General features: G+C 45.5%; 1 protein-coding gene and 1 long non-coding RNA gene across 2 annotated transcripts in view; one reads left to right on the top strand and one right to left on the bottom strand.

Moving 5' to 3' along the window:
• LOC135920496 (arylsulfatase B-like) overlaps positions 1-15432 on the top strand; it is a 363609-nt gene that overhangs the window by 172039 nt on the left and 176138 nt on the right. The gene's annotated exons all lie outside the window — the stretch shown is intronic.
• On the bottom strand, positions 9735-14195 carry LOC135920492 (uncharacterized). Its single transcript, XR_011509626.1, has 4 exons — positions 13919-14195; positions 13068-13166; positions 11746-11870; positions 9735-10016 (listed from the first exon to the last, which is right to left on the bottom strand). It is a non-coding gene; the product is annotated as an uncharacterized lncRNA (long non-coding RNA).

Raw genomic sequence — 15432 nt, forward strand, 5'->3', positions numbered from 1 at the left:
TATAGAATAAGTAAGACTCACGGACTTCGCGGTCGTGGTGGGAATGACAGCCCGATTCAAGCATAGTTGCCCTCTGTTTTTCGAAAGAATGCCCTGGTCTTGATATTGGTCATAATGGTAGGTTAGGAAGCGTATTAGCTTGCGATCTGTAGTTACTACAGCGTATTCGAAACAAGGTTTTTGTTTGGCCAATATACTGTTTTCTGCACACTGTGCACTCAAGAACGTATACAGCATTCGAGGCATCGCAATTCAAGGATCCGCGAATTTTTAGGGTAAAGCCTGAGATCGCACTAATCACTCTTTCTGTGGTTTGCACATGCGCACACACCTTGCAACGTGCTTTGCTGCATTGGGCGAAGCAGGACGTCTTGTGCGCATTATGTTATGTTGGGACGTCTTGTTCCGCGATATGTTAACATATCGCGGAACTTCTTACAGCATCGGTACAAGACGGCAGACGTGGGTTCTTCAGGAAAGATATCTAAAAGATGTTGACTTTGGGCAAACGATATTGTGGTGGCGTTTCAATATAGAACAAACTTTTGGCGCTGATGCCGAGAATGTTAGCACAAGATTGGTGTTGGTACCTCTTTCGGGTAAATGGTTTCCGCTAAGAATATCGCCTCTGTTTAATTGATCTGCTCAGCATATGGCGTCGTCAATGAAATCTCATGCATACTGCCGTTTAACGAGAGCATTTTTAAGTTGTTCGAAATTAAAAATAAACTCTTTGCGATCGGAGCACCATCGCTTGAAGCGGTGAGCCTGACTGTGAGGGATACCGTTTTTTGCAATATCGTCCATGGCTGCTCTGGAAATGTAAAAGATGGTTTCTATCAGTAGGTTTGCTATAAAGTTTTGTCAATGGTTTACCTTTAGATAACGTAACTGTGGCATCCAGGAAGGTGACCGAAGATGACGAGTAATTGTGTGAAAAATTAAGGATGAAAAGGATTAAACCCTTCAATAAACTTTAACAGGCTAGCTTCCCCGTGTGCCCAAATCAAGAAGATATCGTCAATAAAGCGCTTATAAACGAAAGGTTGTGGTTTAGTGCGGGATATAAAATCATTTTCCAGAGCACCCATGAATATATTAGCGTAATTTCGGCCTATACCAGTTCCCATTGAAGTACCACTGATCTAAACGTAATGAAAATTAATAAATTCAATGTTATTGAGCTCAAGAATAAGCTTTAACAGCGATCCCAGGGTTTCTTTATCAACAGGCTTCTCGAACTCAGAATCTTCATAAGTCTTAAGAACTGCTGCAATTTCATCGGCATGCGGTATGTTAATATAAAGAGAGGTGACGTCGAGCGTTAGATGGATTGCGTTATGCGGAATGGGAGGATTTGATATATTTTGATGAAAGTTATTGGTATCCTTTACAAATGACGGAAACGTTCCGGGAATATGATTAACAAGAGAGTCTACGTAGCGTGATAGATTCTCAGTTTAGTGCTTGCGCCGGAAATAATCGGGCGGCCCAGGTTACTTTGTTTGTGAGTCTTCGGGAGCAAGTAAAATTCACCCGTCACAGGAATAAGTGGTGTAAGCACCCGAGCGGTTTTTACATGTAGCTTTTTCTCTTTTAGTAGTGTCAGAAGCGTAGTCTCCAAAATGGAACGACCCAGCGGTACATCCGCTGGGTCGTTCAGAAGTGCTTCGCAGAAACTGGCGTCCGATAGTTGTCTGGTAGCTTCCTCTATAAATAATCCTGCTTATTACGGATAATAATTGCTCCTCCCTGATCTGCAGGCTTCATAACAACGTCATGGTATTGCCAAATTGTTCTAGCGCTGTTTTTTCCTCCTTCATCAGATTCGGTCGGTAAGGAACACGGGTCTTGTACGTCTCCATGATATGACGCTGTACAGCAGTGATGTAAAATCTATACATTTATTGCGCTGTGGCGGTGGTGTCCAGTGCTTGGGTGTGGGCACAGGTAGTCCAGTCTCGCGATGACTCTCACGGTCATGCAAGCTGTCTTTAAGGTGCAAGTTTCGAGCAAAGTTGTGTAGGTCTTTTAAAAACTGAAATTCGCTGAATCCACCTGAGGCTGGGCGAAAAGTAAGATCCTTCGAGAAGGCACTTATATATAACCACCGGAAAGAGTAACCGCGGAAAGGTTTACAACAATGTGGTCAGTTCAATGGGCTTACATGTAAATAATGGTTGAACGGGGACATTATTTATATTAGCAATACATACAGAAGGCACCACGCCGTCGCAAATAAACTTATTCCGTTTGAGCACGCATAAGTTGTTCTCCTTACTATGTTTGCAGGCTGCCAAGTATTCTGATTGGCGCGTCCCTAAGAGCGTAGTGAAGCGGTTTTCTTCGCTATGAAGGCGTAATATACACGATTTCTAGTGATCAACAACTACACGCATTAACTTCAACAAGGCGTTATTTAATACCTGTTGCCACTCGTTTTGTTAAAATCGTAAAGTTCTGAGGTGGTCGGTTTCAGTCTTCGCTGTAAGTCTTTTCGGACTACAGCTGCGCTCAAGTATGAGGACAATATGGGGACATGCAATTCAGAACGGATGCCTTTCTCAGCAACGTTTCTAACTTTTAAGAATGCTCCAGAAGGAACACGTGGAAGAGATTTGCGGGGGACTGGTAGTCAGTTTGCGGCGTTGTCTCGAGTGGAGTGCTTGCGGGGAGGGTAGCCGCGACCACAGACGTTGTGGTCTGTTTACTTTTTTAACAACGATTGTAAGGGTTCGTGACAGGAGAGCCTTGGGTGGCGTCTGAAGAACATTGAGAGTAGGACGTTCTGGGTGGCACCATCGGAGGGGTCGCCCGAAGCGAATTCACGCCACATTGACAAGTCGTTGTCGAGGTGCTTGCAGCAAAGTTCACGAATGTGTCTAGCAAGGACCGCGACACCTTCGAAGCTTGGATGGAGGCCGTCGGCAGCCAGTACCCCGCCTGGGGGCAGATATTGAAAACCGTGACCCACGAAGAAAACTTTTCTTGAGCCATAGCAGAATACACGTAGCAATCGAATGAAATAGCTGGCCTCCCGGTTGCAGCGTCTGACAATAGAAAGGTTGTGGTTACCACTGCGATGATTGGTAAAACGAGGAAGGATGAGCATAGCATAAATTCCAGAGATATTTGGCATGGTCCTCATAATCAGATAAAGCAGAGATCGGTACTTTCCGAATTCTGTTGCTCCAGTAATCGACACCATGTCATTGGTGTTGTACATGCTGCCATCTAGTGAAAGCAGGGCAACATAGTACACTGTGACTGCGCATGGTTGGTTATCTGGCAGCGCGTGCTCTTCTTCTTCTTCAGACAGAACACGTCTGAGAGACCATTAAATGTGTGCGTATGTGACTCCTCGTCTGGCCGTCTCGCTCTTCCTTCCTGAATACAACATGGTGTGAGAACAAGTTCTACCAGAGGACATCGGCTCCGAGTCCTTCTACGTGCGAAGGACGATGCCATCAACGAAACGGTCAACGTTCCAGGCCATGGTGTCATTCATAATTCAACCGCCGGACGCCAACTTTTCGTCACCGAACGAGTGGCCGAAGAGGAAACAACGATTTGCACTTTTCCTAACCTCTTCAGAATTGTGCGTTAAACCCGAGAAGAATCAAGTAGACGCGGTATTCTGCATCATGGGCGAGTGAGCCGAGGAAATCTACGCCACTTTTGCTCTCTCTGAAGAGAAGTCCAAGAAATTCGACACAGTCGTTCAGCAGTTCGACAAATACTTTATCCGCGACGCAACGCAATCTTCGAACGTGCCAGATTCAACACTAGAGTGCAACAAGACAATGAGTCAGCCGAATATTTCGTTACTGCGCTTCACACTTCCGAAAGACTGCTAGTTCGGCGCTCTTTGAGAAGATTTAGTGCGCGACCACCTCGTAGTTGGGATAAAAGATAAGCAGCTGTGCAGAAGGGTTAAAATCCGGGCCAGTTGGTGTATAGTTGAAGGAAAGAACCAGCCGCGAAACACAGTCGTTGTGGTGCAAACCTATCTTCTTGTTTTTTGTGTTTTGTGACTGGTTTTTTTCTTCAAGCAGCTATCCGCCAGGCTACAGCTTGACGCATACCTCACTCTTCAGAAAGCTCTTCAGTCCGTCCGCCACATCGAGAGCATCCGTCAGCAACAAGTCGAGCTCCACCAGAAAGTGCCATGTGCGGACAAAGTGGCGTCTGCTCCCCAATCCAGTTGGGCTACTTTGAAACAGGACAAAAGGGGCAGCTATTCACGCGGGTTCAACACGCCATGTTCACCCTCCGGTAAAAACAGCATGCAGAAAGCTAGCCGTTGGTGCGGTCAAGAACGTGCCCCTCTTACTCTGTGCCCAGCACGCTCGGAAGTCTGAAGGAATTGCCGGAAAAAGGGTCACTATGCCTCCGTATGCAGGTCGCGCGCCTCTAATGTGTCGAAACGCAACAAGTCAATTTAGAAGCAGAATTCCTCGGAGTAATCAAAACGTAGGATGCTTGAACGTGGGAGGCAATAGTCTTGGTTCAAAACCAGCCAGTAGACTTCAAAATTTACGCTCGCACAGATGAAACAGTCCTCCCGAAGCAAGTATTCCAGACATTCAAGGACATATATATTCTCTCAGCTCCTACTCGCCAGCTACATGGTCCAGACGGAAAGCCTCTTCCAGCTGCACAACTCCAGCTCCTCTACCGCCACCGTACAACTACGCAGGATGTCTACGTCTTAGATGAGGTCCGCACTCCGCTGCTTGGCAAGCCAGCGATCAAAGAACTCCGGGTGTTGACATTTGTCAACGCCATTGCTGAGAAAATGAATCTGAAAGAATTTCCAGCGTTGTTCGAGGGACTCGGCAAGCTGCTCAAGGAACACCGAATTCAGCTGCAAGCTAGCGCGAAACGTTTCACGCTCAGCTCTCCGAGGCGCATCCCCATTCCTTTATGCTTAAGGACAAAGTTGGAACTACAAAGAATGAAGAAACTCGGCGTCATATCACCTCTTGACGAGCCGACCGAGTCGTGTGCACAAATGTTAATCGTCCCAAAGCCCTCCGGAGACGCGCGAATCTGCGTGGACTTCACAGTACTGAACCGCCATGTTCTGAGTGAATGGTATCCTATTCCTTCCGTGGAGCACGCTCTAAGACTTCATGGAGCTAAAGTGTTCTCAGAACTGGACGCAAACTTTGGATTTTCGCAAATTGAACTTTGTGAATGTTCTAAAAAGCTCACCACGTTCATCTCACCTTTTGGCCACTTCTATTTTAACCAGTTACCGTTTGCAATTATGTCTGCTCCTGAACGCTTCCAGAAACAGATGTCATGCATTTTACAAGGCATCAGTAGGGTTGCCTGTCACGTGGACGACATCCCTATCTGGGGTTCGAATGAGAATGAGCTCAATGAGACACTCAGAAATGTGCTGCAGCTACTCGTCAAGGCCGGAGTGAGATTGAATGAAACCAAATGCTTCTTTAATGTTCAGCGCCTCACGTGCCTTGGACACTGGCTAGACCAAGACAAAATACGACCCGACGAAAAGAAAGTTGAAGCAATTATGAAAATGGAAATCCCAAGAAAAAGGACGGAGCTGCAGACAATTCTCGGAATGGCAATATACCCCGCCAGATTCGTTCCCAATTTCTCTGAAGTCCTGCAACCACTTAATATTTTGCTTCAAAGAAGCAAGAGTTTGCTTGGGATGCTCTACAACAGCAGGCGTTCAGCAGATGGAAGTCGGTGTTCTCGTCTAGCGCTGTCCATGGAGTTTACGAACCATGAAGAGAAACGATCGTCACTGCAGATGCATCGTTTTTCGGCCTTGGTACTATATTTCGGGAAAATCAAACGAATTGCAAGTTTTCTGTCATCGCTTATGCTTCACGATTACTGTCAGAGACCGAGAAGCGTTACGCTCAAATCGAGAAAGAGGCTCGTGCTTTAGTCTGGGCATGTGACAAGTTAGGCGATTGTCTTGTCGGCAAGCTGTTCAAGCTGGAGACGGACCATAAGGCGTTGGTTCCCACCTTCAATTCGAAGAACCTTGACGACCTGACACCCTGATTACAGAGGCTAAAGATGAGAATGATGCGATACCAGTACGAGATTGCATACGTTCCTGGCAAAGACCTTCTAGCTGGAGACGCTCTTTCCAGAGTGCCTCCGAAGAACTCTAAGCTCTAACAAAGCCTGGAAGCTTTCGTATGCTTTTTGAAAACTTCTTTTCTCATAAAGGAGCACTGCTTTCAATGGTTAAAGGCATCCCAACGAACAGACCCCGTTTGTGCACAACTTCGCCGGTGGAGCGAGAAAAAAGAGTGGCCCTCCAGGTGAGCTTTACCAGGGGACCTCAAACCCTTCTGCGATCATCGACACCAGCTCACTCTGAAAACGATTTACTCCTCTACGCTGCTCGAGTTGTGGTCCCTGCCTCTTCCCAAAACAAAGTCCTACGACTCTTACATGAAGGACACTTCGGCGTAACAAAGACACTTGGTCGAGCCAGAGATTGTGTCTGGTGGCCTACTATAGGAGCTGATGTCAAGTCCCTGGTGAAGTATTGTCAGCAATGCGTCGCAACAAGTAACAGGAAAATGCGACTAAAAAGTCCCGAATTTCTAGAAACACCCTAGCGACCCATTGCAATGGACTTGTTTCACTATAAGAGGTGGTTGATAGCAACAGATTAATAAAGATACCCAGAACTGGCTCGGATCGAGAACTTACGTCCGCCGCTGTAGTCAACCACTGCAAGTAAATTTTTGCACACCACGGGATTCTTGAGGTAGTGGTTTCTTGCAACGGCTCGCAGTTGTCGTCGACTGAGTTTTCACTCTTCGCCCAGGGCTACGTCTTCAAACACATTACCTCAAGCCCTAACCAGCCTCAGAGCAATGGACTTGGTGAGGCTGCGGTAAAAATTATCAAGACTTCCATGACAAATACGAAAGCCCTTACTTGACGCTTCTAGTTTACAGGTCGAATCCTTTGAAGAATGGGTATATCTCTGCGGAACTACAAATGGGTCGTCGACTAAGGACTAAGCTTCTTCATAGTTCCAGTAAGCTGACACTCCAACTGGCGGAACAAGAAAGTATTCAGAAGTTCGAGGTACAGTACCGGAAACATCTAAGGAAAGACTTCGGCAGACGTCACGGAGTCCGCGACCTGCCGGAGCTATTCTGCGGAGACGACGTCCGGCTGACAGACCTCAAGTGCAAAGCGACAGTGCAAGCCCCAGCCAACACTGGCGCTGTACGCAGGAACAGGACTCAGCTAGTTCACTTTTCCCCTGCTAACACCAACGCAGAAAGTGTTTGTATTAGGGACGGTTTAGCAGACGGCTATGGATGTTGCCAAGACACTTCCCATGTGTATACTAGAAGTGGAGACGCCTGGTGCAGCGAACTTCGCTTGCTCTTTTCGTGAGATGTTGTACATGCTGCCATCTACTGAAGATGGGGAGATATAGTTCCCCGTGACTGCGGGTGATTGGTGATCTGGCAGCACGGGCTTTTCTTCTTGAGATAGAACACGTCTGAGAGACCATTAAACTTGTGCGTATGTGACACTTCGTTTGGCCGTCTCGCTCTTCCTTCCTGGCTGCAACTGGACCAGAAGCATGAGGGTGTTTGCCGTTTCCGGTACAAAATTGAGCAGCGACCGAAAATCTTCAAAGTTGGTGCCAACTTGCGCAACGAAAGCCGGTATTCCTTGTGAACCGGGATTAAAGTACTGATGCAAGTACTTCGACCGTAAGCCGCCGTTGACAACTGTGGAAGTTTCTACTAGTATAATCACTCTGTTCAGCCTAAAGTGTTAGTATCTGTATTTAGTTAAGACATTTAAGGAATACGTTATGCGAGACGATATCGAAAGCTTGCGCTAATTCAGAAAATACACAGTAAATTATGATTTTTTTCGCCTACAGCGGCGAACAAGTCGCTAGTTAATGTGATTCTGTTTAGCATGAAAAAGGTTTCTGCACACTACACATTTTAACACCCTTAAAGGTGTAAATCAGTTTGTCTCCAGACGGACACCCCAAGAGTGCTGTTGTCTACACACTGCAGTTGGGGTGCAATTAGAGCACCCTAGAGGAAGGGTGTCCAGCAAAATAAATTTAGGGTGCAAGGGTGCTAGTCCACATTAACACCCGCCTGTGTGGGTGTTGGAAGGGTGTGCACCCTTTTATTTGTGGTGTATGGAAGGCAGGTTCGGCAGTACACGCCTTCAATTACTAATATGTGCAGCGATCCACGCGTAAATCTCGTGTGTGCCAGAAGGTTGAAGTTCGGCTACGAAACACCCCGTCCAACCACCGGCCTTGAAGCTTCAATGGGCATACACAACACCTATATGTGTGGATAACATTACATGTTAGTAATTCACGGTGTATATTGCAAAACCTGTCTTCCCCGCACAAATACAACATAGCAAATTTAACACTTTTAAGCATGCATATGAGCACCAACGGTTATCACGATTTCCAGATCCATGTAACATGGAACAGAGAATGGTAAGATATATGCAGCATTTTCAAGAAAAATGTAAATATATTTATTGCATGCCACAGTGCAGAGTACAAGATACACATAAATCGCATGAAATCTAAACATGCACAATCACCAAACAGATTGGCAAGTACAAGAACATGTACACTTCTCACAAAGGTATATAAAAATATATGTATTCATCAATTCTGTTCTTATTAGAGAAGAAACTATGAATAGCGGCACTTAAAGAGCCTGAGTTCACCTCGCAGAGCTTTGGGCCACATAAAGGAATAAATTTTCAGTATGAAGCTCTAATGAACGAAAATTCAAGTTTTGATGCCATGAAAAAAAAAGAATATTGCAAGCTGAATTAGGGAAATAAATGAAATGCAGAGAAAACACAGATGGAACACACCTATTATTTTGTACACCAATGTAATGACAAAGCATCATCGAAAGTTTGGAAAGTCTATGTAAGGCATAACTGGCCAACATTTCTGAGACTGAAACAATATTTTCCAACAATATTGCTTTAAGTAAGGTTTAAGCCAGGAGCAATATTGCTAATTTTCTCTTTCCAACCAGATTACTTGAGCACGAAAAATATGTAGAAGTGTAGGACTTGTTGCTGGGCGAGTTGGTTGGGATCTAATGAATACATTGTCACGCCAAAAAAGAAAAAAAAAGGACTTCGGAAGGAAGCCGTTTCGTACTCTTCCTTCCCAAATCTTTTTTCCTTATTTTGGCGCAACATTTTATTCAATAAATATGTAGAATTTTTAGTGCCAGAGTAGTTTTTGTTTTCTTTTGTGAAACAAGAGTTCTCTGGGCTAAAGGTTTTGTCATTACAGGTAAGGTTTTCTAAAGGTAAAGATTTTATCATTACAGTTCTGGTTTCTATAAATTTTTGTGTTGTGAGCCGAAGGCACGGGTCTGCTATACAATATCTAGTTTTAAAATGGGTTCTTTTCTTACTACAAAACAAAAAACTGAATATTCCACATTTACTACTGTTTTGGTGCAAAGTGCAGTATCAATGGAGGCCTGATAAAAACAAACCACTGTTCATTAAGCAATTTGGCTGAGCACAAAAGTTGCAGTGTTTTAAAATGCATTGTAAATTTCTAAATTATTTGCACTTACATGCGGTAATGCAAGATTAGGGCTTGCTGTAACATGCGAGTATGCAAATGGGCAAATATCGTTTATTAAATCAGCCGTACTCTGGTTATTAAAAGAACACAGGCACAAGCAGTCACGCATAGGTTCAAATTTAATATCACAATTAACATTTGCCAGCAAGAAATCGTTGTATCAAACATCATAAATATACTGAACATTGTACATTAATTGATTCGTAATTAGAAAATATATGGTAAACATTTGAGGCGCAGAAATGCAATTGATGCAGCAAATGGCACTTAGCTTTCAAACAAAAAAAATACTGTTCATGGTTAACCACGACGTGCAGGGACTCCATTCTCTGAGCTTATTGACCAATAAATGCCGCGCATGGCTATGCTGGAATCTTGCATCCTGCATTAGCAAAATAAGAGAATCATGAGTTCCGTCTGTGCAATTACACATGTACAGTGCGGAAAATTTGATAAGGCAACAAGCTCCTGAAAATAACAATCGTAAATAATGTGACTAGGCACAATGCACAGCTCAGGCAACTGGCCAAGACAAGTGAAAGGTAGAAGAAATTTCTATTTTGCAAATTTAGGAATTGCATGTTACCGTGAACACTAAACCACTATGTCACTGTGAATACAATGTGGCACATACAGCAGCAAACGAAAATAAATTTAGAGCAACCTTTTCACCATAGAAAATGAGAGTGAATAAAACTTAAAAACACCACCAACGACATCTCTCAACAACAGACACTTGTCCAGGAGTGTGTATGTGACCTTAATATAAAATTGACATAAAATCTGCAATTTATCTGTGCATTACAATTTATTAGGGCTGCAACTGACAACCTTATGGGATATGGCACATTAAGACAGGGGCACAAGACATAAAAAATAATTGTTTTTACACAAATTTTTACACTAGGAGACAAAGAGTACAGTTTTACAGAGAATGCACACAGAAATGAAAATGAGGAAACTCCCACTGCCATTCTCATTTGCCCTGCAATACATGCATCCAACCCAGTGATCTCCAACTCACAAATGCAGTTTATTAAACCCTTTCTGTATTCTAAAATTTACTGTGTATTTCTTATTTACACTATTTCAGTAAGGACGGGAATTTCGGTATACGTTCCTGGAAAATTTAGCATGTGTTCTCAACTATTTTCCTTAAAGCACGCCACATTTTTCAATGGGTTACCTTGGCAATACGCTGACAAATAGTATTCCCTTATTTAAGCTTATGATGCTTCCTCATTCTCCCAATTTCTGCTTCATGCTCTAAACTGTGATGTCCCTCCTAAGCAGTTTATGTTGGTCTGCGACTATTTACAAGGTCCTTCTTTCTGTTGTAGCCTCTCTCAACTAGCGCCTGAAATTTCTTGTCTCCTAAAACAATCATCTTTACCGACCAAAACATACTGCACGGTTACTTCTCGCTGGGTTGGTGGGGGTGGAGGGGGTATTGTATATAAGTGTTCGCATATTCAGTGAACCGCAGAGCCACAACCATTTCTTATCTTGTGTTGTCACTACCAGCATGAGTCGCCATGGTTGTAAATTTTGTACCCGCTCTGTCTCGCTTAAAAGTACATTTTGCCATGTGGGAAATGACCATAAGCATTGCATTTGACCGAATGAGTGCTCCTGTGCATGTTTTTTTTTCTCGTCTTGTAATGCCTAGATTCAACATGGTCAAGTTGTCTGAAAACTGTCTAGCCCCAACCAATACTTTGAGTAGTTTCAAAATTATGTAACATTCATTTTTCAAAACTTGTCCCAAATTAAGCACGAGACAGATTTGCATGATGCAAATAAGGAAATGTTGTGCTTATAGACAATAATAGGCCTGTTCTTTTGTGTAAAACTGTGTGAAATTTAATATACTTGCAATTTTCATGAGCAGCTAGCTCAGTACAAGAAATAGGAGCATTGCCTGCTGGAACACCTTTAAACGCCCACGAGAGGTCCTGGTTTCTTGTTTTTCTTCAATTCCCTTGCAGTCTAGATTGCAATCTGGCATACTTTGATTTGCACATGATATCAAGCTTAGGCCGCCAAGGAGCCTCAGAGGTTTAAGTTATAACTTGATTATTATATTACACTACGCACCTATATCTACTTACAATATTATCTTCACAACTGCCTCCAAGGCACCAACCATCTGTCCGAAGGCAAACGCAAGTATCTCGCTCTTGATGGAGGTCACCAAGGCTGGACATTGGTAAACTGCTGCTATCACATGCATGACCTGCGAGAAACGACGCTTTAAGTTGAAGATAAACAAAAGCTAATAGAACAAAAGACAAGATCACTGGCGATGAGCTCCATTTTGGTTTGCATTCGAATAGCCGAAATATAGACTGCGTGCTGCTTACTGAAAACGAAGCAAGCCTCCTTCCAGATGTTGCAGTCATGCATTAAGTTTGTCACAGAGCTGCATGTTTGTGTGCTCATATGATGCTGTCGCCACTGTGCCAGCATGCTTTGCATAGTTTATTATATCAAGTTAAACTGATTATTTTGTTTTCTTGACAATTTTTGGCAAACAGCACCAGCAGCGAAGCAGCTCACATGCACACATACTCCCTTTTGAGGAGCGAATTCACACACACGCACGCACACAAGCTTTTACCACATGAACAGCTTCCCACGTTTGACAGACATGCACTTTCTTTTTATCCTTTGACACTCCAAGTTCTACAGCATACCCGCCGTGGTTGCTCAATGGCTATGGTGTTGGGCTGCTAAGCACGAGGTCGCGGGATCGAATGCCGGCCACGGCGGCCGCATTTCGATGAGGGCGAAATGCGAAAACACCCGTACTTAGTGCACGATAAAAAAAAACCAGGTGGTCGAAATTTCCGGAGTCCCCCACTACGGCGTGCCTCCATATCAAAAAGTGGTTTTGGCACGTAAAACCCTATTTTTCATTTTTTAAAATTTAGTTCTATGGCATAAAAAACCTTAGTGTGGCTAACCCCAAACTCCTCAACCTACACTTCAAGCTTAAACACTCTCTCGAGAGCCAGGCCAAGCGTTCTAGCTTCCACAGTGCTCCAAACTGTAGTTGCGAATTTCAATAGGGCTATAAGCGACAGCTCTCGAAGGGCATGCAAACTACCCAGCGAGAATTAAAGCTTGTATGCGATACCTCTAAAGCACAACACTTGAAATTTTCAAATTCACTAATGCTCCTGAAGGCAATGGCTATATACGTAGAACGTTTCGAATAACCTAGCATTCACAATTTCAGCGGTTGTTTACATCAACGGAAATGTGGGCTATCGGGAAATCGACGTCTTTAAGATCATAATCAGTGTAACGGCGAGGCATACTACCAGTATTCTTAATTTATTAATGCTCTGGGTGTAACATTCCTTTCACAATAACAATCAAGGATATGGATTCATCAGGGCAGAGGAGGGAAGAAGGAGGTAGCGTATACCTGACGCCTTCGCACTGGTCCTCCCGAGAAACGGCGCCTCACACAACAGTTGTCCAGGGTGGCTTGAAATCAAACTCGGCTTTCAGGTGGGAACACTCGCTGCACCAAATTTAAAGATTTTTATTGCGAGTAGAACTCTAGCGACCTTGTGCAATACATACGCACGCGCGCAAAACGCCACTCGCACCCACGCAGAAATATACGCACTCTCAAAGTGCAGACACAAAAGCGTGCACGCGCGTATTGATAAACACAAACACACATACATGCAGGCGGGCACGATAACACGTGCACGCACACAACGACCCATACAGAAACATGCGCGCGCAAGCACGCATACACAAACACGCTCACAAAAAACTTACGCACTAGGCACAAGCAAACGCGCCGGCTCATAGAAACCGGCATGTATGCGCGCGGACGCAGGCACCGACACATACATAAATCGAGCCGGATACAACCTAAAGGTGTCCGGCAAGCAGCAACAGCAGCACGCGACCGCGCCAGGGAGAACCAATACCCCGCCGGTTCTTTCGGAAGGTGGCAAAGCCAGTCGTTCTTTTTCTACGTGACGCAAAGTGGTTGACCACATTTCACTTAAGTGTGAACGACCGTATTACAACAAGCCGCGCTGAGAAACAGACCGGAACTACGCAGGGCCACCACACCCGATGTATGTTTGACAAACAGTCACACGGAGTGGGATGGAAGTAGTTACCTTGCCCCACAACGAGCGCAGCTGCTATTGCGCCTACATTAGAGAATTATGCTACGAAATCACAGTAAGAAACTTCTAGAGCGAGCAATAACACGTAGCTCACCAAACAAATACCAAATAAACGGGCACTTGCCTGAAAATTGTTATTACGGCAGTACTACCGACCGCCGACACCGGGCACGTTGCAACTGCTCGTTTCAGCCTCCGTAGATTCATCATCCGGTGCGTATGAACGCTTTGCTTTGAAGTGGGGCACGACTGATACACAAAGCACGGGCCATATCTTTTAGAGCGCAGCTCTTTGGCGTCCGTTCCTGGGTTTCGCGTCGTCGTCAGCGTTGTCGTCGGCCTCATAACCAGCTCCGCCCCCTTTCATCCCCCCAGCGCTAGCAGCGACCGACTGATACCGCTGGATGCCGCTGACGCCGCTAGAGAGTCAAGATAACGTGACTGCATAGAACACCGTCGCCGCCATGCAGAAAGAGGAGGAAAGGGTCCCCCCCCCCCTGTTCTTGTGTGGCGGATAGGGTGCTCTTCAGTTGCCGACGCGCCGGTTATTTCACGTAGGCCCCGGCACGTCGACGAATACGTGACCACCTTCCCACGGCTAGACCTGGTTCTTAGCGCTGCGGAAGCGAGGGGATCATATTGTTTGTGTCGGCATCGGCGGCGTTGTCCCTGAAACCAACTCCGCAGCTGGGGTTCACTCACTATCGGCGTCAGCGGCATCAGTCAGTCGCTGCTATCTCTTCCCTCCTCCCTTTATCGTGTTGTCCGCTTGCTACGCGCGCTTCTGCCCCCATCGTTTGCCGCTGGGTGTACACGCCGCCCCCCTCCCCCACCCCCCTCTTCCTGCGAGTCTCCGGTTGTCAAAGCGCCGGCTCGAACTTAATTCCTTTTTAGAGCGCAGCTCTTTGGCGTCCGTTCCTGGGTTTCGCGTCGTCGTCGTCGTCGGCGTTGGCCTCGTAACCAGCTCGCCGACGAATCTGCTGCTCCGCCGCCGCGCATGCGCGCTGTCGGCTCTCCGGGCGAGGGAGGATGATGGAAGGGAGGAGGAGAGACTGTGGAGGAGGGCTGGCTACACAAATGGCTCTTTGGCGTCCGTTCCTGGGTTTCGCGTCGTCGTCGGCGTTATCGTCGGCCTCGTAACCAGCTCCGCCCCCCTTTCATCCCCCCAGCGTTAGCAGCGACCGACTGATACCGCTTTCGTGAGTCCGCTACCGCACTTACGAAAGACGTCGTGCACTTCCTGCAACTCGCATTAACCGTCCATCGATCCACACCGATGTTAGTAGTGGGGGACTTTAATGTTGACATAAAGACAAACAGCAATTTCCTAACACTTATGCGGGAGAACATCCCGTTCCTCTCGCTCGTAACGCGTCCCACGGCTGTGACAACCTCGCGAGGCACTTGTATAGATCTCGTCTTTGAGAATCAAGCATTGGTGTACCAAGTCGAACATATATCAGTCTATTTCTCCGACCACAAAGCTTCCTTCATGACTGTCAAGAACTGTTAGTGGAGTCTTTGTTAAAGGAATACGTGTGAAAAATAAAAAAAAATTCTGTGATAGCGCATACATGTGTTGCTCGATTTCTTTGCCTCAATCTATCGAAAAGGTGAAACAGCTTATTTGCTGCGCTC

The sequence above is a fragment of the Dermacentor albipictus genome, unplaced genomic scaffold, assembly GCF_038994185.2.
Source record: "Dermacentor albipictus isolate Rhodes 1998 colony unplaced genomic scaffold, USDA_Dalb.pri_finalv2 scaffold_16, whole genome shotgun sequence".
Lineage (NCBI taxonomy): Eukaryota > Metazoa > Arthropoda > Arachnida > Ixodida > Ixodidae > Dermacentor > Dermacentor albipictus.